Source organism: Fukomys damarensis, unplaced genomic scaffold (genome assembly GCF_012274545.1).
Source record: "Fukomys damarensis isolate Sample0158 unplaced genomic scaffold, DMR_v1.0_HiC HiC_scaffold_8, whole genome shotgun sequence".
NCBI classification, from domain to species: Eukaryota; Metazoa; Chordata; class Mammalia; order Rodentia; family Bathyergidae; genus Fukomys; species Fukomys damarensis.
This window is the reverse complement of record NW_022900920.1, coordinates 6,187,441-6,197,525: the sequence shown is the minus strand read 5'-3', so window position 1 is coordinate 6,197,525 and position 10,085 is coordinate 6,187,441.

Here is a 10,085-nt window from a genome sequence, read left to right as displayed (position 1 = left end):
GAATCAACAACTGGGATCTTATCTTAATAAAAAGCTTCTGCACAACAAGAGAAACCACCGACAGAGCTAAGAGACACCTACAATGCGGGAGAAAATTTTTATAAACTGTTTCTCAGACAAAGGAATACTATTTAGAATATATGAAGAATTTAAAAAATCATATCCCCCAAATATAAAGACCCAATTAAAAAATGGGCATCTGAAATGAACAGACATTTCTCAGACAAAGAAGTAAAAGCAGCAAATTAACATATGAGAAAATGTTCAACATCACTGGTCTTTCAAGAGATGCAGATAAACCACAATGAGATTCTACCTCATCCCAGAAAGAATGGCTGCTATCAAGAAATTGAATAACAAATGCTGGTGGGGTTGTGGGGAGAAAGGAACCCTTCTCCATTGTTGGTGGGAGACCAGACTGGTGCAACCACTGTGGAAGTCAAGATGGAGATACCACATAAAACTAGGATTAGAGGTCCCATTTGACCCTCTGCTGGGTATCTTTTCAAAAGAATTAAAAGAATCATAGCACAACAATATATGCACACCCATGTTTATAGTGGCACAGTTTGTAATACCTAAAGCTTGGAAACAGGCAAGTGCCCAACTGGAGACTGGATAAAGAAGATGTGTTTGTGTGTGTGTGTGTGTGTGTGTATATGTGTTTTCATAAAATAGAATAGACTACTATTCAGCCATAAAGAATGAGAAACTGGAGACATATATAGCTAATGGATGTACATTGAGGTCATGCTCTTAAGTAAAATAAATGGGATACACATGTAAATACCGAATAGTTTCTCTGGTGTGAGAAACTGAAAGTGTTAATAAGGATCCAAATGTATAATAGATAATGTGAAATAGGAAGAAAAGGTGCAAAGGGGAAGGGCAAGTGGAAGGGGTAGGGGAATGGAAGTAATATGAGAAAAGGAAAAAAATAGAAACAACGTCTTTGTAAATAGGGAAGTGTGGAGGGGTTGAAGGGAGGGAAGGGAAATGGGGGGAAAAAAACAACAACCAAGATACATCATGTGAAGGTACATGTTCCCAATGATGAATATAACTGTATTGTATACATAAAATATACCAATAAATTTAATAGAAAAAGAAAGAAAAAAAGAAAGTAGCCAAGAAGCCACACCTGGTAAAGGCAATTTGGACAACTCAGAAGCCTGCCATTTTCCTCCCTGTAGTGTTGGCTGTGCTGGGAGGGCCAGGCCTTCCCAAGCGACACTACAAGAAACCACCTCTGTCCTTCGAGTGGCCTACAGTGTCTCTGCATCTTGCTTGCGTGGTTTGCTCCTGGAGGTTCTGCAGGCAGCCCACTGGGTCCTTCCACGGAACCCAGCCCATATGAGTTTTAGGCCTGGGGAAGCACTAATGTGTACTCAAGCAAGATCTGTGCAGAGATGGTGACACAATCACCAGGCTGCCGCTTCAGGAATTTCGAAAGAAGAGTACACAGTGCGGTGTGGTGCACACACCTGTAGTCCTAGCACTGGGAGGCCGAGGTAGGAGGATCACAAGTTGGACCTAGGGGTTTAGTGAGACCCCATCTAGAAATTCAGTGTGAAGATCCTGGGTTCAATCCCTAGTAGCACACACAAATGCACAAACAAATCTACAGAGGAGAGAATCATCCTAAGAGACTGAGACACTAGGAGCAAAGCCTTATTCAGACAGACAGGAAGTCACAGCGCTTCTCAAACTTTTAGCACCGATTCCCCATGAAGGAGTTGGGTGGCTGGACCTTACCTTTGTCCCCTGTGCCAACCGGCCTCTCACTGGGCCTATGGCAGCTCTCAAAGTTGTCTCCTCTACTAAGGAGAGAGCTGGTGAGATGTGGCATTTTAAAAAGCGTATCTTTCATCAAGTAAGTCAATGTATATTGTCTACCCTGGGGAGAATTAAACAGACTGTAAAAGAAGATTTTTTAAAACTTTATTGGTCTGTCATTTTAAAATGATGCTAATCATTTAAGCACTTGTATACATGTAAATTAAGAAAAATTTTGAAGTAATTACTCCTTATACTGTAAATATATTCTAGACTCAGAATTATTTTCTCATGCAAGCTGCTCTTGAGAAAAACAAAAAGTAATTGTGGCATGAATTCGTGGCTGTGGTGACCAGGTTACAAGATGAGAGGCAAAACTTTACTTTTAAACAATTTCAATGTTTTGGTATTTGTATGTAATTGTAGGTAAAAAAGCTCATGAAATATTTTAAATCAAGATATCTCTTTGCAAAAATTATATCAACTGAACAAATTTGGCTTGAAAATCATTCTGTCTTCTCTGTTACCATCATGTAAGTACATCAGCATACTATTTTATGTGTATCTTCATTTTTTCCTTAATAGCCTGATTATGCAGCTCCCTAAATAGCATCTATTTATAGTGCTGGTCACAATAAACTATCATTCTTTGTCAGAAGGATCCTGTTAGGAGTGTGTGGTAGTTTGCGCTTTACCCTGGCACAACTTGCTGTGATAGACATGAGGATTTGCATGTCTTCAGCTGGAGAATGTGGGCTGAGGTGTTCAAGATTCCCGTGTGTGGGATTGTGATTTTCCAGGATGGGCAGATCTAGAAAAAAAGGCTGGGTCACAAGCAGATGTAGATGTTTGGGTCAGTATGTGGCTGGGCGTAGAAGGCCTAAGGATTATTCTTATAGGCTGGGAACTTGTCAAGCCATCACTATGTTCCTGAATCTTGCTCCCATGAGTTAAGAGAAGGATCCAAGAACAGCAGACTCTACAAGCCCCAAGAAGTGGTTTCTGTGAGGAAGAAAGGGAGTACACGAGGATCCAGTGCATGTGGAAAGGAAGAAAAGCCTAGGCACCAGACCAAAGGGGAGTGGAGGAGTACAAGGGAGGCCAGAACCTTGACCTGTAGCTTCACAGACTTCCTTGGCTTAAATTCCTTTAAACACTTGCATTTTCCCCACCCAGGATCAGCACAGAAGAAAATGCTCACCTGACTTTTTTTGGCTTTTTTGAGACAGGGTTAAGCTATAAGTGATACAGGTTGTGTATTCCAGGCTGGCTTTGAAGTATGGCAATCCTCCTGCCTCAGCCTCCGGAGTGCTGGGATTACAGGAGTGCACCACTATGCCTGGCTCCACCTGACTGTTAAATTCCTGCTTATTTCCACATGAATCACTCCAACTATATCAGATACAATAAAAGACTTTGCAAAGTTTAATGCCTAGAAAGACTTTTGCAGGCCTCCACCCTGACTCACCACCTGGAGCGAATAGAATCCTTCAACAGGAGTTTCCAGTGGGCCAGGACAGCCCTGCCAGGCTGTACCCCAAGCACTCACTGGAGTAGTTTTCTGAGTGTCATTCTAGTGTATGAACCCAGCTTTACCCTTGGCTAGTGGGTGTGGTTATGGAAGTGCCACTCAGTCCATTCCTGGGTCATCTTCCAGAGGGAGACAGAATGCCTTTGCACAACAGGGGCCTCCAGCTGCTCAGTGGGAGGAAGGGCCCTGGCTTTTGGGTGCTGTTCGAGCCCGAAGGTGGCACCAGACTGGGCTCCTGGCAGGTGAGGGAGGTCATTTCTTCTTTTTTGCTCTGTGGGGCGCAGCATCTCTCCTTCTTGCTCTCCATCACCAGGTCTCTACTGTGTTAGAGCTTTTCTGCCTCTGCAAGGAAGTTGGGTAGCTGCTGTTACTTGAACACTGGAAGAAAAACCAATGCTTTCCCTCATCCTGGGCCTTGCTTCCCCACAGACTGGCCTCTCTTTCTATACCTCCCCTGCCTACTCTCATCTAGGTCAGAATCCTGGGCTAAGGAAGAACAGAAGTGGTCCTAGTAAGATGCACATCCATCCTTGGAAGTGATTTCAGTCAGGACACCACAGGTAGCAGAACTAAGACAGCAGGTGCCATCCTCAAAGCACACAGTTTGGCCCCCAAAGGGCTTCACATATGAGGAAGAAAGTGAGATAGTGCTCCATTCCTGCCTCCCCTCACACTGCGTTGGTAGGATTTGGTACATGAGTAACCCAGGTAGTATGTTGCTCTCTCTCTGTATCCTGAGGAGAGATGTTCAGGGTGGGAACAGCGAGCCTAGGGGCATCAAGGACCTTGGCTCCTAACCGTGGCTCTGCCATTCTCAACATATGGATTCTACCTCATACTGTGAGCCACCAAGTACCAGCCAGGAAAAAGGGGGAAAGGGATTTGACCCCTCCTCTATGGACTCCATTGTGACCAGAACTTAGGAAAATGTCCTTATCTGTCAAAAAATGAGGCTGGGCCATGTAGTCTTGGGACAGAATGGCCATGTACTTAGCAAAAAATGGGAAATTTTTCTGCTGAGCACTCTTAACTCTTTCTGATTCTCTTTGGTTCTTTTATTCAGCAAGGGCTTGGCCCAGGGAGAGACATTGGGATTCTGGGGTGTGTTGGGCTCTGACTCTGCTATTGCAGTCTGGGTTAGGGCCCAGTGAGGGGGAAAGGGTCAGGAGGGGACCCACAGCCCATAGCCCTGCTCCCAGTGTGCTCTACTCTGGGCTCCAGCTGTGCCCCTTGGGGATAGTTCAGAGCCTGAAGGATTTCAATGGAAAGGGGACATTTTAGGTGCAGTACGGCTTGGGCAGCATCATCCTTGGTCTCTGCCTGGACTGCTTGAGTTCCCAGGTCCCCCCCAACATCCACACTAGCAGGGCATGGCTCAGAGCAGGTGTCCAGCAAGTCGGGGAGGGGTGTAGGGCACCACATGAGGACGATATATCCACCTTGTTATCTTAACACCATCTTTCTCCTCTTGTCATAAAGAATTAAAATCTGTAATAAGATTGTTAAGAGCGCTCCTGTAATTTGGCCCATCAGTTTCATCCTGGCCATTAGCTGGCTGCATGGGGGTATTAATCTAGTCATCTTTCTTTGGCCTCAGTGAATTGTGATAAAAATGTCAAACAATTAGATTATATTGGCCACAGCACTGGTGTGATTGAGTGTCGAGGCAGAACGCGTCCCTTGAATCACCCTGAAGAAGGGAGTCGCGCTCTGTGCTGTGGTAGAAGCCATGGGACATGAGTCAGATCTGAGAAGGGAGAGGTGTCATTGAGGGGTGGCCTGGAGATCATGTGTCTGTCCAGTAAGCAGGGCTCTTCTCCGGGAAACCCACAGCCCAGCATTACTCAGAGCCTAGCTGAGGAGGGGTGTGGGCAGGGAAGCTCACTTCTGGGGTTCAGATGGTGCCAAGATCCTGGGGTCCAGGCTCAGCCATGATCTCTGCACTGAAGCTGGAGCAGTCTCCAAGGCTGCACAGCCCAGTGGTTACAGAGGATGATGACCGTGGGCCCCACTGGGGTCCCGTCCCTGTGTGCTGTGACCGCTGTGCACCCCTGTGTAGGGGGTTGGGAGCCTCTGTCTTGCCCTTCCAATGGACTGTGTCTGCCTTTCTTTAAGGGGTGAAGACGTATTGAAAATTGATTTCTCAGTTGGAAATGGGATAATTAAACTGGTTGTTTCTCTCTTCATCATCGTCATAATAAAATGAGAGGACAGTAGGGTTATGCATGGCATGAAGTAATATTGTATGTCTTAATGCAAGAGAGCATTAATTGAATACAAATGGCCTTTCTTGAAGTTGCTGAGTTATATTTCAGCGATATGGGATAATGATGCCATTTAATCAACTTTACAAGATATAAAATTACTGGCTCCTCTAGGAAGATCATTAAGGAAAACAATTGTTCATAGCAATTGAAAATAGGCTTTTAATTATTTAATACAGAAATTAAACTATTACAGATCAATGTTGGACAAGGCATCTTAATTGAAATTATATACAAGCATCTATGAATATTTTAGTTTTATTAACCTGCTGAATTCCTTAATCCAGATCAATCTGTGGGCTGCTTTAGCTGTGACTGTGAATTCACTGCTCAGAGCTGCTGAAAAGGAAGAGTCAGTCCAGGAGCCACTGGGGAATGGACTTGCTTCCCAGAGGGTCAGGTGAATGGGCAGTCCAACCTCCCAGGAAAGTGTGGAACAATCCCACTTGGGAATTCCAGGGAAGAATTCCAGGAGCCAGGGAATTTCTGAGTAGGAGATGAAGGTAGATAGATACTCCAACAAGTTAGGGCAGCCCCATGGGTACTCGGGTGCAGGCAGATGGGGCCATGGCCTCCCACACTGCAGAGAAGATGGCTAAAGGCTGGGAAGGTAATCCAGGAGAACAGGGTCGATGTGTCTAGTGGCAGGGTCTGATGGCTGTGCTTGCAGGACATGCCCATAAGGTGTTGTTCTTGAGGGGTGAAATGAGGAATAAACAGAAAGTGCTGGCACAGAGCCTTTGTGTACCTTTGTCCCCCCTGCTCTGTCCCTTCTTGGGTAGGATCTTCAGCGATCCCCTTACAGGTAGCAAGTGTGTGGCCTCTGAGTGGGTGCAGGGCAGAGTGAGGCCTGACTCTTGCATTCCCGGTGCTGAGCCAGGTCGACAGGGATATGGGTGTACCTACCTACCTTCTTCCTGGAGCTACCTCACTCAGTTGCAGCTCTCACTCACCCTCATGTCCTCCCACCTCGGTCATGATTACCTTCAGTTTGCCTTAACCCAGGCAGAGAAGCCTACCCTTTGTGTCCAGAAGACCCTTGGTGCTGGGCTGCCTAGATCATAGGAAGCTGGGCTCTATGAGGGAGCTCATGATAGCTCCTGGTGTTTGCAGCAACTGGTTTAGGGAGAGGAGTATTCCTTGAAGTGGGAAGTTCATCTCCAACTGGGGAACTGCTGGTGTCAAGTGGGAACTTGCCCCAGTACTGGCCTTCAGCATGGTCTTTGGCAAAGACTACAAAATAGGCTCACCTCTTCTTTCTTTAACCTACATTTTTGATAGTTTTCAAATTGCCTATGATAACATATCTTGTAAATAAAAATAAAAACTTGTTTTAAAAGTATGGAAAATTTTAAGACATAGGACAATAAGACATTTTGAAAAGATAGCTAGGTAAGAAGCAAGAATGGTGTGTTGGATTGGATGTACTATTACACATAGGTCCACTCGAGGCCAGGGCCCACAGCCTGCCTGCCCAGGAGCTAGGTCTGGATACCATCATGGCCTGGGGGGCTATAAGGAGGTCCATGAGCTTGGTGGGTGAACAGAGCCCTCAGCCTTTGCTCCTCCGCTGCCCTGAAAAGTGAGCCTTTTGCTCCCCACAAGAGGCCCAAAGCCAGGTGCAATGTGCATTCGCCAGGGGAGGAATGGGCTCTTGAGTGATGTGGTGAAGGTCATGGGCCATTAAGGGTGCATCTTAGTCTAGATCTTCCATGACCATATGGGGCTTGTGCCGTGGCTGTGTTTACTGAAAAGTGATTCCTCGCTGAAGGCAGACCGATCCCTGCTTCAACTCTAACCTGCACAAGTGGGTCTCTTGATGTCAGGAAAGTCTGAGGCTGGGCACAGGCAGTGGCACTCACCCTCTGGAACATCCCTGGGCTCTTGGTTGGGGCAGCCCCTTGCTGACCCAGGTCGTATCTCTGCTTTTTTTTTTAGAACTTTCAGAGCTGGGCGCCCTTTCTCAGGGGCTATCCACCATTCAAATTACTTCCTGTCTCCCATTATTACCAATAAATCCCAAGAGATTTCTTTTCTCCTTATAGTTTTTAGGATTACATAAATTTCACCTTTGCAATTGAATATATTACAGGATGCCACTTCTGCTATAGGAGCTAATTGATAATGTGATTTGTTATGTTGCTAGGACATAATTCAGAAAGTTATTTTAAAGCCTTTGATACACGAAATAGCACTCACTGTTTAATATTTCTCACATGAGTAGACACAGCATGAGGTAAAAAATGTGAGGTTGCAGATGAAATATTTCCAGAAGCTTTTATTCTTGTTGTTTGGGTGGCTGCCAAAGTCTTTCTAGAAGAAAGCTCATATTTCCAGTGCTATTCTGATTTGGATTTATTCCCTGGTCATTAGTCAGCTTTTTTAAAGAACCAGAACAAGGATGAATATATATTTGAAAAAAAGGAAAAAAATCAAACAAAAAGAGGAGAGTCACACATAACCCTTTCAACATTATCAAAGATGTACATTTAATGTATTTTTATGTCAAATTAATCTAGATTCACAGGAAGCTGCAAAAACAGTACAATAGTTCCCTTATCTGCATTTTTATTTTCTGTGGGTTCAGTTGCCCATAGTCAACCAAGGTTGGAGAATATTATGCAGAAAACTCCAGAACTAAATTAATTCACAAATTGTATTTAATTTTATTATTATTATTTTCATCTTTATGGTTTATTGGTACATATTAGGTATACAACACAGTTACATTCATCATTGGGATCTTGTACATTTACATGACTTATCTTAGTTCTTATTTTTCCCCATTCCCCAGCCCTCCCTTCAGCCCCCTCCACCCTTTCCTGTTTATGAAAACATTGCTTCCATGTTTTTCCTTTTCACACATTTTTTCTTTTCTCTTTTTCCCTTTCTCCTACCCCTCCCACTTCTCCTACTCTTTTAGACCTTTTCTTCCTATTACACGATATCAGTCAATTATATATTTTGATCCTTATTTACATTTTTAGTATTTCACACTAGAGAAACTATTTGGTATTTACAGATGTGTGACATTAATTTCACTTAAGAGTATGGCCTCACTGTGAATTCACTTAGCTATTAATATCTAAGAGACAACCCACAATGGGGAAATTTTTTTACCAGCTCTTCTTTAGACAAAGGTCTTCTATCTAGAATATATAAAGAACTCAAAAATATCAGACCCGGCAAGTATAAAGACCCAATCCAAAAATGGGCATCTGAAATGAATATACATTTTTCAGACAAAGAAAGATGTAAAAGCAACAAATAAACATATGAAAAAATGTTCAACATCACTGGTCATTTGAGAGATGCAGATGAATACAATGCTGAGATTTCACCTCACCCTAGAAAGAATGGCTGCTATCAAGTAATCAACCAATAATAAATGCTGGCAGGATTGTGGGGAGATAGGAACCCTTCTCCACTATTGGTGGGAGGGCAGACTGGTGCAACCACTGTGGAAATCAATATGGAGATACCTCAAACAACTAGGATTAGAAGTTCCATTTGACCCGGCCATCCCTCTGCTGGGTATCTTCCCCAAAGAATTAAAAGAATCATTCCACAGTGATATATGCTCACCCATGTGTATAGCACCAGTTTGTAATAGATAATACTTGGAAACAGTCCAATTTTCATCAACTGGAGACTGGATAAAAAAGATGTGTATTTTTTAAAAAATAAAATGGAGTACTACTTAGCCATAAAGAATGAGAAACTAATTCACAAATTTTAAATTGAATCGCACAGAGTTGCAAATCATCCCTTTGACAGTGTACGTGCAACCTGCCTGCTAGTCCTTGGTCCTTGTCTTGGTCATCATCTCACTCTTCTGGTATCACAGTGCTTGTGTTCAGATGACCCTTGTTTTATTTATTAATGGCTCCGCTGTGCAAAAGCAGTAAGGTAGAGGACACACCAGGGAATGAAACATGGAAGGTTAACTCTTACCATGTGGCAACACTATAGACTCATGGCAGAAAGTAGTATACACAGAGCTCAGCACCATCTGCAATTGCAGGCATACAAGGGTGGGAGGGGAAGCATCTTCGAATGCATCCCCTGAAGATAAGAGGTGACTACTGATGTAGCACCGTGGGCTCTTCCCTCGTGGTCCCCTCTGCTGACATTTTTCATAGCTGTAGTAAATAGCAAAATCAGGAGTCTGATACTGTTTGAAGACATTAGTGAGCAACACTGTAGACCACATTCTGTCATGGCCATGTTTACAGGTATTCATCTGTGTGCATGTGTGTGTGCACACATGCATGGGTGCAGCTTAGCAATCCATCTCTTTTATACAGATATGTATCACAGCCACAATCAACATACAAATCGGGGCCATCACAGGCTCCCTCCTGCTGCCGTCAGCCCATCCCTGTCCTGTAACAATATGTAACTTTTTATACTGGCTTTTATTACTCAGCAGGGACCCTTGAGGTCCATCTAGGTTGTTGTATTAAGAGTTCATTTGTTTTTATTGCTGAATGGTTGCTACAGCTTGGATTTGA